The 27,220-nt window shown below is 37.1% G+C and overlaps 1 long non-coding RNA gene across 1 annotated transcript in view; it reads left to right on the forward strand.

Moving 5' to 3' along the window:
• The first annotated feature begins 411 nt into the window (after window positions 1-411).
• Window positions 412-27,220, forward strand: part of LOC141729844 (uncharacterized) — a 210,862-nt gene continuing 184,053 nt past the window's right edge. Inside the window, exon 1 of the long non-coding RNA XR_012581299.1 lies at window positions 412-858. This is a non-coding gene — a long non-coding RNA (uncharacterized LOC141729844). The remainder of the gene's footprint in view (window positions 859-27,220) is intronic.

Genomic DNA, 27,220 nt, shown 5'->3' on the forward strand with positions numbered 1-27,220 from the left:
TTAGATAACATTGAAACCACCGGCTGGAACACACACCACCATCCTGTTAGGGATCTTCCCGCACAGCATGCTCTGAATGCTGCCATCCCTTAACTATTTTAAAAGCACCTGTACACTCACGAATAATAAATCTGCCATGGCACACTTGGAAACAACCCATCCCCACTTGTACGAGTTACTACGTTCAAAATACCTCTGCGTTTAAAATCGTTTAGCAGGGTTTACCAGATTTTTAAGGCTTGCAGTCCAAAACCCTGGGTGCACGTCAGGCTGAGTTATTAAGTGTTTATAGAAATCTGATCAAATGGACCATCATAAGCTGGGGGGGGGGGGAGCAGGGGCGGGGGTGGGGGGACTCTCTGTGTGTTAAACCCCGCGGTGAAGGAGCTTTCCCCGGCTTTCGGCTGCGGCATGAAGAGGGAGCTGTCGCTCTTCGCAGCCGCAGCGCCGCCGGCTCAGCGCGCCCAGCCGAGCGCCCGCTCGCCCCACGCTCCTCCGCTCGCCCGCTAACGCCTTCCTATTTTATTTCCTCCCCCTTTTTTTTTTTTGGTGTGTTTTTATTTTTTGTTTTGTTGTTTTCTATCCCCGTGCCCCTGTGCCAGTTAATTTAAATGTATCTGTTCAAGTGGAGATAATCCATGCAAATCAGAGGCACTGGCTCCCAGTGCTCGATTCACAAAGAGAACTCAGCTTCAGGAGGTCACTCGTTCACAGCTGCTCCTCCCATTATATTTTTCCCTTATTGCAGAACTACTGCATGTATACAGTGACTGAAAGGACTCAATTCACTGCAACTGCTGCCTGGCTTTACTCACAACTTTCTTTAAAGGGGAATTACCTTCTATCACTCTTGCTAAGGTAGGAAGCCTGATTCTTCTAAAGACATGTAATGCCTCCAGTGTTTGCTTTTTATCAGATCCCACTATAATGATGTATATTGTTGTCAGAATTAGGTCCTAATAGATTTGCACCAGGTGCCTGATGCTTTTATTACTTGTGTGTATAGATACAACTGTTTAAACAGCTCATTTACTGTTTATTTAGCCAGCTAGGTATCCCCTACCCCCTGGCTCTCTTTTCCTTTACATAATGGCAGGTAGGATCTCAGTGCAGAAGCTTTCTAATCTACAAATGTAATCTGCAGCTAAGTTTGTATTCTGTTTTAAAATTGTTTTGTAATGTCTGTGTAAGTAAATGCAGTGAACTGTACCCCCCCAAAGAAAACAAGAGAGCTTTCTGGCCTGAAACCTTATTAAGGTGCTATCTCTGGAGCAGAACAAACTGTTGAAAGGTTTTAAACAAAAATAAAAGGGTCACCTTTTACTTTGCAGTGTTGTAAACAAGGAAACTCCAGGCCTCGCTGCAAATGGGCCTGCCATAAATTTAGACCACAAGATAAACATAGTTAGTGGAATTACCAGCAGAAGTGATGAAATGGAACACTCACTATTCTGTGTTAATATTTATTGTTTAGAAAGGTTGGATAGGCAGTGCTTGCTCTGCAAACAAAGTGCAACTCTGAAACAACTATTTGAATGAGATTCCTAAAAAACTCCTTAAGAAAAGGAAAGTCAGTCACTACGTCATTAGTCACATTCTAATTTTAAGCATACATCACTTGAAATATTGAACTAATACATCTGACAGCACACACTGGTTTTATGAAAGCAGACAGAAAATCTTGCATTTATTAATGTATATTTCTTTGAATACATTGTCAGAATTTAGGGCTGAAAATAGTTATGTAAATAACTTCATAAACAACTTTAGATATGTTAAATCACAAGTAATGGAATTGAAGACTAATATATTGCAAAAATTAGAATTTTTCTGACTTGTACTTGTCTCAGAGTAAAGTTCTTGTTTGTTGTTTTGCACAGCTGGATTTAAAAAATGACAGCAATTAGATTTGGAGCTACCCTGCTTTTGGATAACTTGCTATCTAACACAGTCAAGTTAATCAAATAATAGTTCTGTGAGGCTTCAAACAGAGTTCAAAATGAAAATTTAGTTAACCAGCCAGAACAGAGAGATATTCCCAAACATATCCTGTCTAATTTCTTCAGAACACTTGAGTCATACATTTTCATTTTATGTTTCTGGATTAGATATTTTTACTAAAAATGCTTCAGGAGAGTATTTGCTCACCATATGAAGTATTTCAGTGCATCTTTTCTCTTTGATATACAGTCTGCCTTTTGAACAAAAAATGCATTCTGATTTTGGAGTACAGTGCAAACCTAGAAAGCCTTGTCATTGTTAGCATAAAGAAGACATCTACACAAGTATTACTGTGCAGAGGGCAATCTTTCTTCCTCTGGCATTTGTAAGGTTACTGTACATAGAATTTAGCAGATAAATATCTTTTGCTTCATGGCATTTTGGAGATCCTATTGGTATGCAGGTTACCCTGTGAGGATGGCAACTGAAAAAAAGAAATATGTTTTATAGCAGTGTGTAATAAAAGCCCTTCACAATGATGTAAGTGGAGTCTGACCTTTCTTTCTTATCCTGTAATTAGAATTTTTTTTTAACTCTTTCAAGCACAGATTTTTTTGAATAAATTAATGCTAGAGAGAACAAGCATATATATAATGTGGAGGAACAAACACATATTTTTGATACATGAGTTTTAAAAGCAAAATTTAAGAAACCTTTCTAGACAGGAAAGAAAGAAATATATTCTTCCCAAAAACTCAACTTGCTCCACACAAAGAAATTTTGATTTACAGAAAAGAGGCATTTGATACTAGTATCCTGCCTCCCCAGAACAAAAAAAAAAAAAAAAATAGAAAACAAAAAAGAAGGGAGAAAAAGAAAGCATTTATAAAAAGCTACTTCTTTCATTTTGTGAAAGAGAGGGGAAATGCATTTTAGAGAAGTGAGCTGAACTTAAGGAAAGACATTAAGGATCTTTTGTCTGACTGAATCCCTGGCCAGGGTAAAGTTGGAAAGTAAAGGTGATCCCTGTGGAGTTTAGCAATATATAGAGATGAGATTAGATGAGTCACCACTGGAGATATGAAAAAGGCCTTTCCAAGGGAGATTTTTTGTAAGTGGATTAAAATACTGTTGGAGCAGACAGCTATTTCCTGATTCTTTTCCCTCTTTTGCCCAATGATCAATGTCTCACAGGGACAAAAGTGGTCCTTAGTGAGTCATCAGCAGTGTTTCATACAGTTACTTCCAAATTATGTACTCAAGTTTCCTTTAAGTTCACCAGGCTTACTTGACACAACTCAGTTTAATTCTTTGATACACCGAAATAAATGAGATGAAAGCAGGTAGAGATGAAATATTATTGAGGCCTCTGAATGTATTTTCAGTAAACTCTCCAAGGAGCAAGACCCTGTGTTTCATTTCAGGCTAATTAACGCTATGGAGTTTTCTAGAGAAGACTGTCAGAGACTTTCTGCAGCCAGTTCCTTTTTCCCATTGGTTTGTTTTTTCCTCAGCCTCTGCAAACCTGCCATTGCCACAATAACTCAGCCAAACTCTGCTCTAGAAAGGTTTCCAGACACTGCACTGTGGTGTGCCCTGCAGCAGGTCCATGGGATGGAGCAAACCTTGGAGCTGTGTATAATGCAGGGCTCTTACTTCCATCAGGCTCCTTTCTGCTGGTTCTACCACCTTAAAAGAATGCTTTAGAGATTGCTAGTAAGTTCCAGCCAACTTCTTGAAAGCCTTGTTTACAATGCTAAGCTAAACAAGGCTTTTAAACTATTGTAGAGAGGGGGAAAAATGGGAATCCTAAAAAAGTAAGTTGCAGAGCTTTTGAGAAAACACATGGCTAAAAATAGGAAACTTAATTGTCAACAAAGTCCTCGAGGATTTGTTATTAGTATTTTCTATAATTGTGTAGAAAGACGATGTCCCCCACAGCTTCTCATCCAATTACGTACACAATTATATCATATTCTCCTTTTTTATTATTGCCTTGTGCTGCAGATTATTAAAATGCAATATTGCAGAGTACAGACATTGCATATCTTTTGCAGATAAAGTGTGCTTATACCTCCAGGGGTTAAAAGCTGAATCAGATCTATAACTTGCCTACTGACAGCCTTTGAAGTTGCTCCTTATTTAGTTATTTATCTATTTGTTTATTTGGTTGGTTGGTTTTTGTTTATTTATTTTAGTCTAAAGATTTGGATTGACAAGCTTTAATATGTTTGGAATTCTTCAGCAGATGTCAAATGCTTGGCAATGACTGAAGTTAACCTGAGGCTTTATGTATCCATCTTCCCCAGGAACTGCACTGAAACTTTAGTAATAGTTGAGAATTTTATGCAAACAACTATTCTCATGAGAACTTCCATTTTTCTGTCCTATCTTACTCACTTTATAATTTCTAGAGGTGTTTAAAGTCAAGTTGAACCCTTTTGCTTCCCTCTCTCCCACATACCTGTCCTGGGAGTCTACATGAAAATTTTCACAGATGAAATGCGCCAAAAGAGAAGCTGATAAAAAGAAAATAAGTGGAGTGGAAATGAATCTTTAAATGGCAAGTCTGTGAAACACTGAACATGGTTATCTGACATTATGTCAGTGAGTGTTATCTCTTGAGGAGAAATGAGCAAAAGCAGTCCACACTGGAAAAGTAATTGTTGCTTTACTTCTGTCTGTTTATTTGGGATAGCTTGAACTGCCTCCCACTTTTTTATTTTTCTCAGTGTGAAAAGATTAAGTATTAGAAATGCAGCCAGTAGGCATCTGATTCAAGAGCAATGCTCATTTGACCTTTGGACACAAAATATCAAATGCAAGTACAAATCTAAGCAACCTCAAAAATCACTGAGTACAAGAAATACACAGAATATGGGTCAGTAGAAATTCAACACTTTTAAAAATGGAAACAAAATAAACCACTGAAATCACTTGGTTAGTTTAATATTTATTTCTCCATTCCACATCAGAGTATCAGATGTTGCATTTTTGTCCAGCTTACCTGGGGCAAAAGGTCTGTGGCAAAATTCTGCATTACTTTCAACAACTGCAACTGAAAGATTTTGGAGGAGAATACAGGGAAAAAGGAGAGTAAAAGATCTTTAATCAATACATACTTATTTGTCAAAAGCTAGGTTTTATAGGACAGAAAGAGTACACAGGAATTAAGATGCATTTAAAATGTGTGATGCTGCCACTTCTTTGTTGAAAGGTTACACTCATCACATAAGGAACTTCATCCTTCCCACTCTTTTATTTCTGCTCTTTTAGTTGGGGGGCTGGCTGGTTTTTTTATCAATAGGGGGAATGCATGTGAAAATGTATGAGTGTGAATGGATAAAAATCTCTCACTCACTAGACACTATGTCTTACTTTTCTTCCTGCCAAGTTATGAAGGAAGAAGGCAGCAAAGACAAAATTTATTCCATGTGAGACAAAGGACTGAGAGAGGGATACAGGTTCTGTCTCTGGAGAAATAAGTCACAACAGGCCTCTGGAGCCAGAACTTTGATATCTGACTTGCCCCTGCAGAAAAGTCTATGACTTAGAAATTGTGCTCTAAGGAAGAAGATGAAATACTTGTTAAAGTCAAGTAACAGTCCCCATGCAATTTTTGCTCCTCGTTTTTGCCATGGCTATGTTACCTGAGTTCACAGAACAATAATAGTATGATGTCAGTTGGCAACCTAAAATTTAAAAAAGAAAAGGAATTTCAGTATTTTCTCCAGTGAACCCGAGAGTATATAATTCCCAATACCCTTAGAGATGAGGCAAAATTATTGTTTACCTGGAGGAGAGTACATATATTACATGTACATGTATATACATAGACATATATACATAGGGGGTGTATATTTAGTTTTTCTTGCCAAAATTTCATTGCCCATGCTGAGTACAAAGTTAATCACTGCAGAAACAGCTAGGTTAGTGAGCAGGCAGGTTGGAAGGGAGGATCCATAGGTACCCCATGTTCAAGTGACTTTGTTCCATATTTCCTCCATAGATACAAAAGTTTCTGTTTTACCTGTCCAGTGAGAAATGTGTGACCTGGTGCCTCCTTTCTCCAGGGAGGAAGAGATGGTCAACAAAGAGATGTGCAAAAGTTAAAGATAAGTTTGAGCCTGCCAGAAAACTGTGCAGGAATTGCTTGATGTTTTCCTAAAGTCCACCTGCCAGCCCCAAAAATATGTCTATAATTGGAAAGATCAAAAATGTTTCACAAGTTTGTGCTATATGGCAAGAACCTAGCAGGACAGATAGACAGAGGGACACTGGAGAGTATTGAGGCCAAATGAGGGAAAGCCAAGGACATTATAGAATACTGCTTAAAAGTACAAGACATGGTTTACAGTCAGAACACTTGGGTTTAATTTATTTAGAAATTACATTAATAGATTGTGAAAAAACAAATAAAGCATGCCATTTCTGGGGAGCTTCTCTGTGTTGTTTGCTATGAATGTTTTCTCTAACCTTGCAGTCTGTTCACCAGGCTTCCCTCTATCTGCCACAAAAAATCCACCAAAAATGTATCATAAAACCTGTTTAATTTCATACAAAAGATTATACTTAGTGTGCTTTTAATGTAATGATGTCAGTGGTGGATGATAACATGTATTAGGTAGCGCAAACTGCTGATTATCTGTCAGGATAAATCTGTTTATTTCAGAAATAGCAGTCTGACAACCCCCTGTTGTTAATCATGAAAGTACATGCTAATGCCAGGTACTGTTTGGTTGGAGCGTCTCAGAGGAATGTGTTTGTTAGATTTGTGCTTTGACGGTCTTTACACTGAGTTTTTAAAATTTTGTGTATATTTTTTTTTCACATATTTTTTTAATACAGAGGCTAGAACAAAGCTGCTGATCCTCAACTTAGGTTCACAGCAATTCAGAGGAAGGAATGACTTGTGAAAAGAGAGAGTAGATTATAGGATTACACAGTGGTTCAGACCGTGCCCATTGTGCACTCATCTGTAGTAATTTCAGTGCAGGCCCATTAGTGATGAGCAGAAAAAAAGCAAAATGAAGGTTAGGGAGTTCTTTTTTCCCCAAGACTCACCACTCTTAAATTTGTTTATTTATTTTTCAGCATTTACAGCAATTCCTAATTATATCCTGAACTAAAAAGATCATCTCCATATGATGCTCTTACCATTCTTTCCTAATGAAGTAAATGGCAAAGACAACCAGACAGCTTTTATAATATTGTGAATTTGACCCAGATTTTGTGTTGTAGAAAATTACTACTATGTATTTTGAGTAAAATATAAATGGAATACTGGGGTACAGTTTGTCAAACCTTAGGTGAAAAGGTGTTTTATCTGACTTTATTCAATTTTGATCATTTCATGAATGTCATAAAAAGCTGAATAGCACAATAAAAATTGATATTTATATTGACATTTCAGGATTCTAAATAGAAGCAGAGAAAATCTAAACAGCCCTCAGTATCTCTGCAGCTGTTCCTCCAAAACCATCTGAGTTCTGACTAATTCACTTTTTCTCCCCATATACCCTCAATTGGCACTAATATAAACATCTCTCTCTAAAGCAATTTCTCCCTGGAAGATTATGCACATCTTCATCCTAATTCAGAATTTACATGTGTACTTTGCATATTTTTGCATCAGTATGTGTGTTTTAAATTAGATAAAGGTCACTGTCATTCATAATCAAGAAGAAGGTGCATAAAAGGTCAGGATTCAATAAAAAAACTGATTAGATGTAGAGGTTTGTTCATATGATTCAGTATATCATTGGATAAGTGGAAATCATGAGTCAACAAATTAACCTTGGTATAATGGGTTACTTGTTTCATTAGGATCAGAAATGAGATTCACCACTTTTTTTTCCAATATACTCCTTGTTTGTCTCTGTAATAAGAAGAAATTCTATGGTGCTAGTAGTTACATAACTGAATATTTTTATAATTTAATTTGGATTAAAATGTGACACAAATGACAATTCTAATGTGAAAAAAAGAACTGAGGCACCAAATGCATTTGCTATGCATGTAAATATCAATGGAATAAAAAAGATCCACTGTAAAAATAGAGACGTTAATTTAAAATAATTGTTTGTTTCATATAGGCTTTAGCTTGAGCACATAGAAGAATCTGAGATGGGTCAGGCTTTCAAAATCTAGTGTCAGGAGGAGGTCCAGGTGCAAGTGAGCCTGAACTGAGGGCAAGGATAAGCTTGTGCTCCACATGTTGATTCTGCCACACACTTTCCATATGTTCTTGGGTAAACCACCAGCATTGACCGTACGGCCACACACGTCTGCAAAAAATGAAAAATAGTAACAGGGCTTATACTCTTGTGTCTGCAGACGTGGGATGACCAGGAGGGCCAAGATTTTAGGATTTCCACCGCTGCTCTATTTTTATACCATATTCCTGGTCATATTTGCTGTCAAACAGGCAGAGCTGGGAATCTGCACTAGAAACCATCTGAGGCTTCTACACAAATATTCTCCAGAATAGACAAGAAATATCAGAAGTACAAAATCTGGCCCAGGAAAGACAGCATCAGTTATACAAAATGATAATGCTATATTCTCAACTTTGGACTGTATAAACCAGGTGCAATTTTGGACTTCCACATAACCTTTTCCAAACAGTTCTTTTTTTTTTTTTTTTTTTTTTTTTTTTTGTTTTGTTTTCTTCGGGGTTTTTTTTTTGCCATGGGGGTTGGGTTTGGAGCACTTTTTCTTTTTGTCTGGAAATTATTGCAACTATTTCAAGCTCTGCCATACCAGAATGGTCTATTAGAAAATCAACATTACAATTAAAATAGTTATACATGTCAATGTTTCAGACATTGTGTATTTCTGTGAGCTTTCTTCACGTCTGTGTAGAATAAATATCAAGTTACTACTTGTTCATTTTTTTTTCCCTTGGGCAGCATTCTGTACCTATTAAATCCTAAGTATGAAAGAAAATTAGACTTGCCTGTTACCACTATAAACTTACACCCAGTGGTTTTTAAATAACATGTAGGTGATCTCCCTTCTGTAAACATAGAGAATTGGAGTTGCTCATAATTAAAGCTGCAAGCATCACAATGCAAGCTGATGCTTTTCTGACATTCGTGTGCCTCATTCTCTCACAAAATGCAACGAAAATACACTGAACCATAGAGAACTTTCTTTATTTACAATATTGTTTACATTTTATGCAAGTTTAGTACAGCCATAGCTTTACTCTGTTGTTCCATCCTTTGTAAGTCAGCTCTGTATGAGTAGGATTTTCAGCTGAGGCTTAGTAGATGAGATTGTAGGATCTGTTCCTGATCATTGTAAGGATGAAACAGTTCTTTGTAATAACCCGGCCTAGCTTACTGTAACTCCCAACTTCCATTACTTCTTCTCCAAAGACAGAGGTATTTGACTCCTTCCCACCTTACAGAGTTCTGCTGTGGGCAAACTCTTGATGTATGCTGGCCTTGGAAGGCACAGATCCAGCATGGAGGTTGTACCTCCATACGGTGGTACATAAACTATGAGTCCACTCTTGAAGGAAATCCCCACAGCCTCGCAAAACACTGAGCTGCAGCGCAGAGACAAAACAGCCTTGTTCCTTCTGGACATCCCTGAGCTGGAGGATGTGTTTCAGGAATGCCTCAGGTGGGACCTGAGCAATCATGGGGATTCCAACCACAGGAACCAGCCCATGGTCAAACACATGACATTGCATGTTGGGTTCTCAGTGTTTGGTGATTCACATTACAAACTGACTTCTGTTGAGTGGTAGTGCTTACTAAGGTAGACATATCCTGAGAAATATTACATAGAGAGCTGGCACTAGGCAGAGTTCACCAGCTCCACCCCTTATTTCAATATTAGGAGCTCACTATGTGTTCAAGTCATTAGTCCTTGAGCCTTGCTGCAGACCTAACACAGAAAAGAACTTTGGCTGCCTCATCAAACCTAAGAAATTATACAGATGAAGAAACACTCATTCTGTAATGTGACCACGGCCTGTGGCAGTCAGCTGATGAGGAAGATGCTCCTCATAATGTCCCTCCTCAGAAATATCTGCACAGTAACAACTAGAATTGAAATAAATTCCTGAAGCTGAGGAAGTGACCTTGGGACACTGGAAAGGATAATCTAGTGCATAATTCCTAAAAAGTTTAAACAAAGATATTCCCCAGGAGTTTTGTGGCCACAGCTATTCCAGCCAGTTTTGTGTAACATGGTAGGAGGTAACACACAAGCAGGTGAGAGAAGGAGTTTATATGAAATGACCAGACTTCTTCAGTGTCCTCTCCATGAGGCAGTGTGGTCTCAGCTATATTTGTCATTAGGCTGCTCTGAAAAGAAAGGAAGGTTCTCTTGTCCTTGCAATATCTGGACTATGGTGCAGTATTCCATGCCCACTCCAACTTCCTTTAGCTGCACAGATTTACCACATTGTGATTTTCTTAGTTCACTGTTTCTATGCTGGAATCTCTGTGAAAACAAGGTGTTGAAAATCAAGAATCTCCCAGGTCTAACACTGGTACTTTTGGAAAAGTCACCTAGCTGAATTTTTTCAAACTTAAAGTTGCGAATTCAAATTTCATGTTTAAGCATCCAAATTAGTGGTCTGATTTTAATGTGTGCTGACACTCACATTTTCAATTGACTTCAAAGGGAGTTGTGAGTTCTCAGAAGTCTAAACCTATGAAAATCAAGCCAGTTAGAGACTCAAACTTGAAAGGTTTCTCCCATACCATTATTGTTATTTGCATTACTTTAGTAGCTTGACACCCCAGTTATACGACTAAAGTGCTAGGCACTATATTTTATATATTTTTTTCTTATTTTGCTATATGTAAAACATGACATACAAGGATGTTGTGATGATTGTTTCGTTAATATTTGTATACAGCTTTGAAAAATAAATACTCTGTAAACACAGATTATAATTATTCATGGTTAAAAACCACAGATTATAATTATTCATTCCTTTTTGAAACAAGTTCCATGGATTTTGAACCTGTCCTTAAGAAACAGACCTGATACTGCATGCAGAATACGTAAAATAAAATTGGGGGGCCAAATTCATCATTTGCTGTTAAAATATATGCTATACCTGTAGTAGTTTGAACAGTAAACAGAAATTAAATAGTCTCATACTGTGTTCAATTTGAACAGAAATCCACACCATTTAACAACTCCTACATAATCCTCAAAGAAATTAAGTAGGATGATGAACCACAAAGCTTTCCTTAGAAACTTTTGTCTTATCCATACCTCTTTATTTTAGTTAAGCTGATCCTTACTAGAAAACAGTAGACTCTTTGTAACTGGGACCTATGCAAATCTTTCTTTTTTTTCCCCTGTGGATTCAATAACTAAGCTGCTTGGAACACCTTTGATTTTGACAAAATGTTTTGCTTAAAAGAAAGTTTTTGCCCACAAACAATTAAGAAATTTCCCAAAGCCTGTTTTTAGTTTAGAACTTGAAAATATGAGGTGCTCTTTGAATCAGTTTCCACCCTCTGAACAGCTAATGACTTGAGTGGCAGTGTCCCCTCTGACTTCAGTGACACAGTGCAGCCGCTGAGTGTGAGCAAATACAGCCACGATCTGAGGTTTTATAAGGCTAAATGCAGAATGTATAATCCACCAGATCCACATAGATCAAAACAGAGTGCCAGCATTTCTCAAGAAAAGGAAAATAGGATTTCTGTAACAGAGCTTTTACTGTTGGTAGTTTGGCCCATGGCTTTGACATCTCAACACAGGCACATTCCAGATCAGGAGTGCAGTATTAATATATGCAAAAATGCACATTGGTAGTTTCTATTTAAATAAGACAGGTGGTTTAAAACAGACCATAACTGATTAATAAGTTTGCTCATGTAGACTTTCATTCAGGTGTCAGGAATAAGTGCTCTGTCTGCTTGATAAATATCCAGGCTAAACACAAATGTTGTTATTTGTCAAATAGTAACTGTTTTAATGGGCAATTCTTCATGATCTTTAACAGCTATAAATTGATCTCCAGAAGTCAGATGTCACAGAATAGTCCCTGTTTTTCTCAAAGAATCCCCTTAAAGAATCCAACTTAAAGGAAAGCATAGTACCGAAGAAGGAAATGCTTTAATTTACTCCAGGGACAGAGTATATTAGGCATAGTAATGAGGATTTTACAAACAAGCAGCAAGGATATTATTTTTCTGCAAAGTAGATAATATAGTAATGAATCTAGACAGTCATTGTATATCTTCCAATACTTAGGATTTTAATAGAAGTAATCATCAGGAATTCTATTTAGACTTTCAGACCTTTACATCTTGAACCATTTAAAACATTGATACATTATTTTAATCTGTATGGTGTAAACTTATTGATTTTTTGCTTGTAAACTGCACACTCTTCAGATAGATAAATTTTCACATTTACCATACCTAATTATTTTCTGTTTCCTTCTGGCTTTAAAAGGCAGAGATTATTGGGGGCCCCCTTTGTTTCACTGACAGTTTCATGGCAGCTAACACAAATAATAAAATGAAGCCTGAAGAAGAAATAAGTTGTATTTAATAAAAGGTTTAGCACAAGTGTTTATGTCCTGTGAGTACAAAGAGCTGAGCATGTTTCTTTTATCTTGCAATTTCAGGTAGCAGCATTAACTATATTTTCTATATTTCATACATAAAGTTCCATGTGATTACAAACCTGAGCCTGGGTAGTGGAATGAACTTTGCCCAAAAAGGAAAAGAAAGACATATGCTCCTGAAAAAGGACCCAGACCCATATCTTCTGGGAGATCTGGGAAAGTCACTCTTTTGGAAGCTGCATGGAGAGATAAATGTGATAACAAAGGCTCACAATTCTAGCAGGTTCCCCTAGAATAGTACTTCAGAAATGTGAGGTGTGAAAAAAAGGCAATCTGTGCCAGATACTGATTAAATTTCAGTCATCTATCCAAAGCAGTCCCTAGTCGCTTGTAAAATGCTCCATGTAATTACAGCAACTACAGTTTTTAAAGCAATTTACACATTAGCCTTTCACTTGGGTTTCTTTTTGTGGGTGCATTTCTTCTCTGGAATCAATATCCTTAAAATATATGTAAATAAGTTATATGACTTTGCAGCCATATAGACTTTAAAAATTCCATCTCCAGTATTTTCTTCCCAGATTCCTCTTGGCTTTTGAAAAAGCTTAACTGTAATAAAATATCACACTCTGGATGTTTAGCTAACGTTGTTCAGTGACCCCAGCTGTAAGTCACAACCCTATTTAAAACTGTTAAGGAGCTAGGAATTGATGCAAAATCAAACCAGGATATATTAAAATGCTGCCAGGATAAAATAATATTAAGGGCTAAACTTTGTCCTTTGCTAGTTACACAGGTGCAAATATCAAACTTGGAAAATCCTTTCAAAACTTTGTGCGTCCTAATCTTCCAAATCTTCTCCTAGTTTTTGGGCATGGAAGACTTTGCTAATGCGAGAGCCACTTACATATTACAGAATGAACATTGGCCAAGTAAAAGAGGTCTGGCTCATAGCTATGGTATTCCAATTTTAAATTAATGTGTGAATTTTGGAAGGAAACTAAACTGACTATTTCATTAAAATTCTGCTTGCTAAAACCAGAAGAAATGCAAGGAGTGAACTGAACTCCTCACAGTCAGTAAAACTGCTCCCATCCGAGCTGCACAGTGCAGCTGCAGGTAGCTTTACACTTTTGTTGTTGTTATTGTTTTATTCTGTTTTGTTCTGTTTGTCTTTTGTATCTGCCAAGCACAGAAAAGCTCCCCAGTTCTCCTGCACCTCTTTGTTACCAAGGCCGTTATCCTAACTGGGGCTAATAATACGAAGCACATTTATGTTTGTGTAGGAAAACTGGGGTCACTAGAGATAATCCAGAAAGTTGTTCCACAAGGGATTATCTAGGATGCTGTTTTCCAAAACTGTCACATATCAGAAAAAGGGCAAAGCACTTGTAACTCTTGTGATTGATCCTCTGTCAAATCATGATTGCTGTCACCAGCAGGTTACATTCCTTCAGCAAAGCAGTAGACACTGCTGAATTTTAAGCTAAACCAGTTAGGCTTCCAGTGTCATGTTCCTTTCCTTATCTCTTTCCATACTTCATTTTCTCACATCAGAAGAGATAAATTTGTAACTGAAAAGAGAAGATGACATGGTGTATGTTACAATACCTTAAAATTAGTGCTCCCGTCCCAAAAATATATTTGGGCCTGAGGAGTCTACATAATTTGGCTTATAGGCCCTGAAATGACACAACTGAAGCACATTGCTCTAAGGTGAGAGGGTATGGAATGATTTATCTGATAAAAGTTAAATACAGGCCCTAGTGTTCTATTAGACAAAACCATAGGTTTATGATCCTTGTGAGACAACAGATGTTTTTCAACCTGATTTTGAAATTAAATGCTTGTATAGGGTTCTGTCCAAAGATTCTGAAGCCACTCTTGTACCATCAAACATCATTGGTTTGTAAGGTTGTGATCAAGGATATAAAGTGCTCTCTGTCTTTATCTATCCCGAGAAATTTCTGTGGTATTATTCCTTGTTTTCTTTCAGTCTTTGAAAGTGTGCAGTGAATACATGCATAGTTCTCAGAATTTGTTTTAAAGAATGTCAGAGATTTTACTGATTTTTCCTGTGAATCCTGACATTTGTAATTTATTTGCATTAATTTACTGTAATTAAATATCTAGCTTTTTTCAAAGGCATTTACTTTCAAATATATCTTTTAGTAAATCACGTAGAGATCCACCTGCTTTCCTATACACATATTCAGGTGTTTTAATTGAGCATTCACTTTTTGGGTTTTTTTTAGGTTTTAATTAACAACTCATATTTAAAATGTTGTGGGTTAATTATTGACTTTTCTAAAAGTTTCTCCACCAAGTGCCAGTCTTTACAAAACTATCTCAGGGAGCCTCACTGGGCCAGACTTTAACTTGCCTTGCATAAAAGGTGATGGTCTGCCTGCTTTGACTTAGACTTCATGGGAAAGCATTCCTGAGCAGGCAATGGAAAATGGCTTTTTCCCCAGTGGTCTGTCACCTTACCCCACCAGAAGCTGCCATCCTCCAAGCGCTGTTTGTGGAGGAGTTTGTGTACACATTCCTTTGCATTACAGACAAGATGAACTGGGAAAGCTTAATGGACTGTTGAAGGTGAGTATGAGCTAACCCAGCTCATTTTGTCTGAAATGGATTGAGAAGCACTCACATGACCTCCTTCCTCTCTCAGGGCCCCGGGGTAGTTGCTTCCCATGATGGAAAACAGCACCAACCAATTCAGTGAGGTCTTGAAGACGACTTTTTTCTCTGTCCTGAAAAGCAGGTTCATAACTCACATTACCTTTTCCCCAGCCTTTAGAGAAAGACTTATATCAACTGTAAATGAGGAGTTGACTTTTAGGGGAAGCTAAGCAACCAGCAATGAATTACAAGTAGGCAACACAGGTTTTTTCAAAGCTATGGCCATAGCCTCAATTGGTCATTTCAATTACTGAATGTCTAGGGGCAAAATGTCCAGGCCGAATTTAGCAAAGACTGTAACAGCAGTAGTAAAATGCTGTGTGTGGAAAATTCTCTCTTCTCTAGATGGTGGTTAATTTTTAAAAATTACTGTCTAGGTGGTGGAGTCTTCTATTATCTTTAGCAAAGAAATTTCTGAAGGTGAAAGGCTCTTTCAAACAGCCCTATTGTGATTCCCAGTTTTTAACCCATCTTCCTCCTTTTAAATAACCTGCAGAAAGATTAATAACCTAAAAGGTCCACACAAATATCCAAAGTATTCTCATGTTCTCCATATATATGAATGTAGCTTCTGTCTCCATTATTTCATACATTAGTAAAGAAACTGATTCATCTCTGCTACTCTTTTGCCCTCTAATATAATGTTTGAATAAGGAATCGTTAAAGTTCTCATTAGGTTTGTTGTGGGGTTTCATAATGAATTCCTTTTTACAAGCTGGAGAGTCTTTTGATTTTTGCTTGCATATTCATAGAAGAACTATGTCATAAACAAAGTCTAAATCTGGCACCACTCTCTTGTTAAGCCATTCTAAGACTGTGCTGTATCTTTCTACACTTTACCTCATAAAGAAAACAATGTCAATGCCAAGCATGGAAGGTGAAGAAGATTGCTATTTAAAGGATATTTTTCTGGCACACGAAGTACCATTGGAGGCACATCATAAACAAGAAGAAAGTGCATTGCTTTTCTTCCACAGGCCAAAATTCTGCCTTGATCTATCCCAACAGAAAGAACAATACACTTCTGTGCAAGATTGTTCACTAAAGTCCAGCTGCTAAGGTAAAATGAACCTCTTGCCATATTTACATATGTAGAGATATGTAAAAAAATACACATATCTCAGAGATCTTTTTTAACCTACACTTTCCCCCTAACACTTTTTTAACCTACACTCTCCCCTTAACACAAGTTAGACATGAATCAATGAGATTTATCCTGTCAACATAAAGAGAAGCATATATTGATGGATAATCTACACGAATACACTGGTGAAGCAGTGGATTTGAGCTCCATTCAATGGCAAGTATATTTTCTTAGTTCACCAAAAAAATTCTGTATCTCCTAATGATGTGGAACTGAATTCTTTATCTCCTTTGCTGCTGGCTTGCTTTTAAGGCAGAACTGGACATATCTATGACAACTAAATAGGTATTTTGTAAATTGTACTTAGCTACCTTTAAGGAGAGTTCCAAAGCACATATTGTATTGCCAGAAATTTTATTGAGCTTGGCTGGAAAAACAACCTAATGCTACATTCTTCTTGTCAATCAGCACAACAGAATTTTTGGGTTTTTCTCTCCCCTCAGCTAATAGGCCAGTATTTCAGGCAGAATTTTGACTCAGAGATGCTGTTCTTTTAGGGCCTTTTTAGGATACTTACAGAAATGTCAACAATAATACATAAAATCACTGTCATGTGAAATAATTGATAAGCTGATCAGTTTCCTATTCTATTTCTTTAATACATTTTCCCCAAGAATAATGATTATATTTATAGAAATATAATAATTTTCCATGCTAAAGCAAAATGGTATTTGACATTAACAAAAGGTCAGGTGTCATACTGTAACCCACAATGAGTATTGCTTTTAAAGATTATTGAATTAAGAGGTACATGTATTTGACAAAGTATAGAATTCCAATCACTGCCATAGTAGCAGTGCCCTTTTACATGCCATGGATTTATTGACATTTCCTAACTATAAAAATGCAAAGTAGTTTGCATGTAATAGGCACTATCAATTTCAAAAATAAAAATGTCTCATTCAGAAACATGTATGTTTTCCTTCTGATTTTGCATGCACACATTTGAACACTCAAATATCTGTGTATCCCATTGTGATTGTGATTAATAGGGACAAATATATGTTCACATTTTGAAGTCACTTTTTTGCATCCTCATGCAATAATAAACCATACCTTTGCCTTTTCCTGAAACAATAGTGTCATTGCTCTAAACGTGATCCAGGAGTTTTCAGGGGAGTTAGTTAAAATGAGTGTGAGGAGAGCATCAGAGCCACTCCGTGGTATTTGCCCACTCCCCAGATCTGTCACAGTTTGGTGTGACTGACGGGCCTTAACTGAAGTCCCAGGTCTTTTAAGGGTCAGAATCACTGCTGGAATTATGCCAAGGCCTGTCTAGAGAAAACACCAGAGCTTCAAGAACTGCCAGGGTGTTTCAAGCTGTGAGGGCAAATTAACTAAAAAGGATTTTTAACATTGATAGGTTTGAATAATAATACTTTGCAAATGTAGCACCTTTTATGTGTTCCTGCAGTTAATAATAATAGAAAAGCCATAGAGAATGAGCCTTCTATTCCACAAAGCTGTGCCACTTTACTATAACACTCTTACAAGAATAAACTGTTTATTAATGAAACGAGCTCAGTTTCACTTTAAAAGGATATTATACATTTCAATTCATCTGTATTTTCAAACAACTTTTCTGGTAGTATCAAATGAGTTTCTTGTAACAGGAGGTCTTGAGGTTTTTGTTGTTTGTTGTTGCTGCGATGTTTCTTTTAAATTTACGATAGATTTTTTGATATTTAGCAACAGAGCCCAAATTCCCAGATTGGCCAGTTCCATGTTCAATGATTAAGAGAGAGATTTTAACCTAAATATATGCCTTTTCAAGAGTTTCCTGTGTGTAGAATGAGGATTCAATGGAAGGTGGTTATCTAACAGCTTTTCATTAGTCGTCATCCACTTGTCATCAGCAAATGTGTCATTCAAGGCACCCTTAACTCTTCCTTTGTTCTTCCTTTCTGGACATTTTAAGCTTCTAGTCTCTCTCACTTCTTCTGCTACCTGCAGGGCTGTTCTCTGGTCTTTTTCCTTTAAACTCATATCAGCTGTTACAACCAGGAAATGAAGTTTTGATTATAAAGGAGCAGTTAAAATTGAAAAAAAAACCCCTAAACTGTAGTGCTTTTCTCTCAATAAGCTGAAAAAAATCTGAAAACAATCAAATAAAACCAAACAAAACTCAAAGACAAAACCTGGATGCATTGTAGGATCTAATAATTTAAATTATTAGATTATAAATCTAATATACTACCTCAGGTATTGGTGTAAGAATTGCCATGGTGGAAGGCTTGCTTGCACTGAATAGCAGCACAAAGGTTGTCACATATAATTCAAAGTCAGAACTCACTTTTCAAACATGGATGCGTTGGCAATACTGCCAAATCTTGGATTTGGTCTATTAAATCAGCACTTAGGCAAATAAAACAGTCATTTGAGTGATAATTTTAACATACTAATGAGATATTCAGATGTCAGCAACTGAAAAATACACATTGGCCTTTTGAATTTAAGCCAAGACAGGCTTTGAGACTAAGACATTATAGAAGGATCAAAATAATTTCTGGTTTTATCTTAATCGTTCTGGGAGAGAGGCAGATGGTATTAAAGTTCTTTATGAAGTCTTCACTAGTTTTAGATATAAAACTTTTCTTTATCATCTTATTATTAATTAGTTGTGTTTTCACTCATATTCAGGTCAAAAAGCATCCTTTTTCAGACATCCTCACTTTCACTCCCATTCTATACAGTTCTCACCATGACACTGTTCCTGTAGAAGTGCCTACATCACTTCTGCTGAAACAAAACTCTATCACTTTTCTTGCTCTATTTCTCTCTCTCTGTCATCAAAACCAAGGTTAGCTGAGCCTAAAGAGATCTGTGTTAGATATAAGTTTTGGCAGACACTAAGACCAGCCCTTGTCATCTAAATAGTTTTGTTCATATAGATATAAAGTATTACATTTTTATTGTTGCTCTTTCTTTTTTTTAATGCATTCATCAGCTTCTTAAAAAATGTTAAGACAATTAAAACATTGCAGATAATATTTATCCTAGAGATGAAAAGTCTCTCTTATGCTTTATTTTTCTTAGAAAATTAACTAGAAAATGTATCTTTAATTATGATTGTGACTTTCAAGAACTAAACCAAAGTATGACTCAATGCTGCTATTTTTACTAATTTTTTAAAAGTATTAGTATGCTGTCTACAAGCATAATAATTGTTCTTACTTGAAGTCTACTCTGCTGAAATCCTTCTAAAGAGGCTGGAAAAATTCCTGTGCTGTGTTTAAGGTGCAAGATAGTACAAATAGTATAAACCAGAAAAAGAAAATGAGACAAAATTCACCAATGTAATCAGTAGTATTCCTTGCAAGCCATAAGCCTTACCATCCACAGGTGCAACAGAGCAAAGAAGTTTTAAGGAGGAATTTGAAGTGGAACAATGATGCGCTATTTAACAGACAAATTAGCTCAGATATTATTGGGCATGCCCTCTGACTATTCTGATAATGTAATCTATTTTAGCTTATTTGCTAGCTCCTTGAAATTGCTAGGTATCCATTTACTGGATTAATTAATTAAACATATTTAAATTATGCATTAGTCATGGCTTTAGAAAGTTAAAGTAAATAACATGGGCTTTATTAATTTTTTCCCTCTCTTATAATTTTCCTATCCCCAGTCTCTAATTTTCATCAATTTCACTTTCTCTTTTTTCCCATTCCTTTTAAGTTTTTGTTAATTTTTTAATAGTGCTAGCAGTTTCACCACTGGCTGAGACAGGAGCAGGTGTCTTTTCTCCAAAGCGACACCAGAACTGATCTGTGGAACAACTGAGAACAGAGTTGTCCCTAGGGATGGAGCACACCCAGTTTTTCCCATGACAAGTTGTCAGGGCTCGAAGCTTAAAAATTAAAGGGATTTTTTTGTCGTTGTTTTAAGTAAAATATTTTCCACCACTTTCATATTTTCAGAACATTGTTCTGGCCTTGTACAGGAGACAGGGAAATGTAAATGTCAAACATTCACTTCTGTTTAAATGGGCTTATTATACCACAAAGTGTTGAGATTTTGTTCCCTACCGGCCGGTTCTTTTCACTGTCGTACCCTGTAAGCACTTTCCTTGCACCTGCCTGAGGAGATTAATCCTCTATTAAAACATGTTCAAACTGAGCAAAGGCAGAAATAGCAGCCATTTCACTCAAACAAAATGAATCAAAACCTTGTAAAAAATAAATAAATCAGGATAGCTTTGGAGAAGATATTTGGCTGTTTGGTCCGTAGCTGAAGCCTTGTTACCTCACTATGTTCCATGTGGAGAGCAGGCTTTGCCCTTAGGGCATGGACCTGTTTTGAAAGCAGTGCAAATAAAATTCCCTCCCATGTAGGTTCTCAGCAGCTTATCAGTGCCACTCACTGTGTATCAGTGCCACACAGACCCCATCATTTGGGGGTGCACTCTTCTTGCACTAGTGCACCAGTGACTGGCCATGCTCTCACTTCCTTCTCCAGGATCATGGATATTTACTTTGATGGGACAGTAATAATATGGATAATGTGCATTTCTCTCCCAGCCTTGGTGCAGAGTTAGACTCAACAGGGAGCTGCAGATGCATTGTAGAGAATGGTGATGTTGCTGACTGGTTCACTGGGGAGAGAAACTGCCTCCAGCAGACAACAAAGAACTGCAGTGTAACAGGGCAAGGATGAGGGAAAATATGTTCTGGCATAGTAAATCAGCAGGCTAAATCTGTGGGCCTGAACTGCACTATCCAAGAACAGAAGTCCTGTTGGACAGCCCTCATCAGTGCAAAGTACAGGGCTGATCACACTGCAGTCCTCAAGACATAGCTATATTTTAAAAAACCCTAAGAAGACAATAACAACAACAGATACCCCTCACCCCCAAAAAGATCATTGCAATTACTGCTCATAAAGCCAAGTAGTTAGTTTATGGTATGAAGTCACATTTTTATACAGCCAAACCCATCTCTACTGATAAAACCGGCATTGAGATCAAGGATAAACAGTGAACTGTTCCATTTGCAGACAAATTATATGAACAGATGTGGTCATGCTAGTTGCAATGAAATTTCAACTCCTTTCAAGTCCTAAGCTTTCTGTATCTTTTTAAGTTGGGTCAATGAATGGATCAGGTTGATGGTAAATGATTTATAATCAGAAAAGTCACTTAAAAATGCAGTACTCACCATGTTCTCTGTGTTTTGTGCAACTTTTGTTATAATTTGTTTCATAACATCACCTTTTGTAACACGGCTTTAGCTGTGTGTTTCCTAAGATTTTAAAACTTCCTCCGTCTTATGAACAAAACCATTCACTGAAACTTTTCCTACAAGAAAGGGAAAAAAGGTCTGTGCTGCGGGTGAGAGACATGCCATACAACCTTGTATCTAGACAACAGAGAGCTGGATTGATGCTGGTTATTTTTCTAGAGGCCCAGGTGTGCCTAGATAACTTCCCAGAGAAGGTGTATGGAAGATTAACTTAGAGAAATACACAGCAAAAGCAGGCATAAACAAATCTGCAATGTCCCTTAGCTTTCAGAATCTCAAAAAGTACATTATTTTATTTTAATCCCAAGTATTTTGATGTATATGATTTGGTATCTGCTGATAAGATTTCTTTCCTAATGCCAGCAAAACACAATTAATGATAGAATGTTTTCAAATTAAGATTACATGGAGCACATCAGCAAGTGATTGTGATTTTGATTACAGATTCCCACAAATGATTAAAAATAGTAAGAACTCCTTTGCAAGTGCTTCACAAGTTTCACACAGACGAAGAAATTGTATACCACTGGTCATTCACAGCCTGCAGCAGAAGCCTCTTAGTATGGCAGGATGTCAGGTTTCTGCCCTTCCTATTATCATGTGTTTGGGCTCCTCAGCTAACTTCTGATCAGCACAAAAATCACACTGTGGAGAGAGCAAAGACAGAAAACTAGAGAAATTCAGCAGACTGTTAAGTCATAAGTCCTGCTGAGGTACAGCTTATGGACCAATTTGGGTTAATGGTTATTCTTCAAGACAAGCTCTACCCTCTAGAGACACCCTGAGATTTCCAGCCCATGCAATACTCTCGTTCAGTCTTTGAATTGAAGCATTGTTGAAACAACATGCCACCAGTAGGAGAAAATATTACATATGTGAAACAGTGGAAGTTTATAAGATCCTGGGGAAAATGCATTACTAACACTGCTGAACTGTTGTTGGAGGTTTGGAGTTTGTTTGATTGTTTTTGTTTGTTTTGGGGTTTTTTTGGGGGGGAGGTTAGGGAGGGTGTAGACAAAATTAAAGATTTCTTTGAAATGTCACACTATACGAAAGAAATGGAATCCCTAAATATTTTAATTTCCAGATTATGCCAAGGATATCTGGGTACATCAGTTGAAACTATTTAATTTTTCTTAAAATTTTGCTAATAAATTTCTGTGTCTCATTTCTAAATGATTTTTAAATATGATCCTTTAAATACTATAGTATTATTCCTAAAGTTGCAAGATACACATAATCTGAATACAGTAAGACCTAACCATAGTAATTTGTGATGAAACTCCACTGATTTTGGTGGACCTAGCCCTGATGTGAATAAAAATGACATTTTATTGTTCTAGTCATCTTATGCAGCAGCTTTCTTACACTTATAAAGCAATATGGTTTCATATATTCATCTTGTCCTCACTACTGCTTTTGAATTACTTTAATAACAGTTGTAAATAAGCAAAGCTCATATGATTGTCCTATTACCTACTTATTACCTTTAGATTGTACCACAAATGGGGAGATACAGATTTCAGGGGACCTGCATCTGATATAAACACGTGGCTCATGTTAACATTAATGAGAAACTTAGATAGCACTTCTCATTTAAACATCTTGTCTGTAATAAAAATAAACTAAAGACATTTTTGCTCTTTACTCAAAAAAAGAGATGGGACAGAAATATGCATGCTCATGCCTGGTCATTGAAGGAATATGTAGGTTATGAGATACATGGTGAGAAAAATCACAGATTCTTTTCAATCCATTCCGTTTTGAAGGTCTGAAAATCACAAATGTCCTACTGTAGCCAATTTGAGAGACTACAGGGATACAAAAGAATTGTGCTGATTCTGTCTTCAGGGATAAATGCAAAGCTCATTCTCAGCCAGGTGATCTGTTCATCTAATACAGTCCTTTGTTCTACACTGTAAATGTACAGCCTTTCTCAGCCTCCCTCCTCCAGCCCAGATTTCCCCTTTATGCTCCCCTGAAATCCTGGTCTTTGACTCATATCTCTCAAAGTCTGTTTGGCTGAGGAATATCCTCACTTCCTGCTGTTCAATACCCTTAGCAGGGCCCTAATTTGCTGCCTGAGTTAACTTCATCCAAGCCATTGGGCGCTTGTAAATCCCATCACAGGGACTTCATGATATTCTTAGCTCTATTTTATTCTGAAAACCCCACTGCCCAAGGTTATCATATTATGGGAGCTTCATTTCTCTGTGAAAATACAAACCCCAAAAGCTGAAAACATGAGAAATAAATAATAATCCAAATCATGGTTGTTGAAGGGGTTTTAATCTCTTTATTTCTCAGACAAGCTCTTGATTTGGCTAGAAGCACAAATCATGATTGTTAAACACTTAGCTATTCCATACCACTCAGCTATGAAAAATATTATTTCAAGAAAATGAATTTTTTAGTATTTCATCTTAACCCATTATTCCTTGTATTTCAAAGAAAAATGTCAGTGCTCCCCATGCTATTAATGTCTACCATTTTCTGTTTGCTCGTGTCTAATACCCTGAGTGTGGTACTGCTGAGGCCAACTCATAAATTGAAGTGCGACTCATAAACTCTGCCTATCAAATGACATGTAATGCTTTGTAGTGCCTAAAAACTGTTATGGAGGTTTAACTGACAAATCTAAGGATAGAATTCATCTCTAAGAAAACACACGGAATGACAAGAATGTTTAAAATTATCTCATAACAAATGCCAAAAGAGGAGGGGAGGAGGGATATAGTTTTCCTTTAACTGAATTTCTTTGGTCTGCTCCACAGCCTAGTGTTTGTTACTTTCATAAAAATGCTTGAGAAATTAGAATAGATTTTGAAATAAAGATCCAGCCAAGCTTCTCTGGAGTAATACTCAGACATAGTAAACAATTACATTACATAAACCAACCATCTGAGCAAAAATTATAATTAAAGTAATGCATTGGTGTGCTTCATTGATTTATGAATTTGCTTAATGATTCCTGTTAGAGCAGAAGAAGCCATTACGCATTCACTGATTTTAAGAGACAGTATATAGTTGTGTGACCTTTCACTAAAGAAGAAAAGTAATATTACTGAGCAATTAAAAAAATTGTAAAAGAAGTGTTGGTATGAAAAACTTTTTACAACAATTTGAAAATAACATCCCAAGCCCATTAATTTTGTTCATGAATAAAGCTGTTCCCATTTTTCACAGCAATATTCAGAAAAGAGTAGAGGAATTTGCCTAGTTCATGCTTGCATGCTGGATCCTGTCTGAAAAAATGAAAATGAAAGAATCCAAGGCAAAATTTATCTGCCTTTGATTCAGAGTCAACCCAAGCAAGTACCCCAAGTTCCTGGCTGAAAGACAGTGGCCCACACTCCCCACTCAATTACTGTTATTCATTGGTGCTTGGTGTGCTCATCCAAAATCAGAGCTCCACTGTGAGAACTGGGGTTAACACAGACACTGAAATACATACACTGAATATCTCCGACCCAAAGCACTCATGATCCAGACAGACAGTTGGGGAAAACCTGAGCATACAAATGAAAGCATACAAATAATATCCTCCTGCTGAAATCCAGGGAGATTTTACTCTCTGTTTCAAGCTAATTCTCAGTGATACTGAAAATCTCACCCACAAAGACCAAGCAAATGTATTATCTTGCTGTTATGGAGATAGGGAGCTAAAGTAGAAAAAGATGAAGTTTTATCATCCAGGTCTGTGCAGGAATGTTGTGGCAAAATTGAGTCTTAAAAACAGGATCATAGATTTCTTCACCAGGTCAGTTTCTGTCCTGTCCCCAGAAGTTTTGTGAAGAGGGTCTTCTCCCACCCCTAATGTGCATCCATTAGTGTTAGTGAAATCCACACCAGGTACTAAAAGTAAATAGTATTGAATGCCTTCAAACCTTGACACAGCAGGAGGCATCCTGAAAGTAAGGAAGGAGGAGTCTTTTAAATTAGCTGTTGTAAAACAAATGGAAGGGTCCAGGGAGTGCATTTGACATTTATCGGTGTATTTCCTTGCTTTTGTTGTTTTCTGTCATTGTCCTATCATTCCATTCCCCTTGATTTTTATGTAAACTTCCTTGTTTGTTTGCTTTTCTGATAACTTGTAGAGTAAACTTCTCCTTCACAAGAGAAAATGCAGCTGGGAGAATAAGGCAGGGGGAGGTTTTCTGGCTGAAATACTTTCAACATGGCATCAGCATAGTTGCTTGTGACTTTGAGCACTGTGAAACATTTGTTTGTCTTGCTTTCTTCCCTTGCTTTTCACAGCCCTTTTAAATCTCCCAAGCGCCTGATGGAAAGAGAGAGAATCCCATACAACACTAAACACATTTTGTTATTTACTCTTAAATCTCTATTTTCACACACAGCAGAGATTGCACATGTCAATATATCTTTTTAATTGTATGTGGAACTTGTCACATCAGGTTGTAAGCCCCTTGAAGTCCCAGAGCCCATTTTGAACTGGGTTGACACTTCAAAGTAAAAAGGGAACAAGTATGGAAAGCTCTTGGAATCACAAAGAGCCAAATGAAAACACTCCATCAGACTTCAATCCTCAATTATGCTTTTTCCCTGTGTATTTTGTCTGCCAAAATCCATAAATGACCTTCAGAATGGCCACATGATGATCTAGAGACCAGCTCCTCATCCCTTGTTATCATTTCAGCAGCCCAGCTCATTCAGGCAGTTTGACTTTCTTGTAGGAACACAGAGGTGCATGAGAAACTGAATTTCAGAGGGACAGACCTTCAGCCCTAAATTTGGACCTTATGCTAGAGATACTTTTTTGTCATCTGCTGAGATAACCATTTACATTCAGTAGGTGAGAAAGAGGAGGGTTTACAGATAAAAGCATGGGATGGTCCTACTATAATTGTCTGGAATCTTTTCATTTTGTGTTGTAATAGGTATTATTTTTACTCTCACAGAGACCCATAGCTTCACAATTCTTGACATAAAATAAGAAGGTAAAGAAAAGGGATATTTTGATTTACATTCTTTCAGGCCTGGATACATGATGACCGTTTCAACTCTTTACAATGCTACTAATAAAAAAGTCCTGTGATACCATAAACTGCTGAAGTATTTCAGAGATATGTAATAGAGCAAGAAAAAAGTACACCAATAGAAGGAGGAACTGTGAGAAGAAAAAAGTGAGAAGAGGTCCTTTTGCTCCATGAACATTCAGCCTTCCCTGCAGAACCACAGTGGCTGGGGGCAGCCAGCACTCTCCCCCCTTCTCCACAAAATTACCTGCTGGGACAGGAGCCAGCTGCTTCGCCAGCCCTTTGGTTACCAACTCTCAGTGAGAAAAACAAGAGTTAAAGCAACAGAAGAGTCTTTTTGTTCTCACCTTAGAACCAGTGCAGGAGCTAAGGCCCAATGCTCTCCTTAAAGGCTACTTAAATCCAGAAGTACTATGTTAAACTTGTCTCTCTTTCTACTACACTCATTTAAAGCCAAGATGGACATTATTTCAGCATTCAACATATTTGGATGTGAACTCTTGCTGTAGCCTCTATGAGCTTTCACATAGCTCATTGTCTGCCTTTGGAACATACTAAGGTAATGTGGATTTTACGTGACTCCTACACATGCTTATCTTTGTTCACTGTAGGGAGGCTCACTGATGTTAGGAGGGCTCTTTCACTATGGATTTACTGT

This window comes from Zonotrichia albicollis, chromosome 8 (assembly GCF_047830755.1).
Source record: "Zonotrichia albicollis isolate bZonAlb1 chromosome 8, bZonAlb1.hap1, whole genome shotgun sequence".
NCBI classification, from domain to species: domain Eukaryota; kingdom Metazoa; phylum Chordata; class Aves; order Passeriformes; family Passerellidae; genus Zonotrichia; species Zonotrichia albicollis.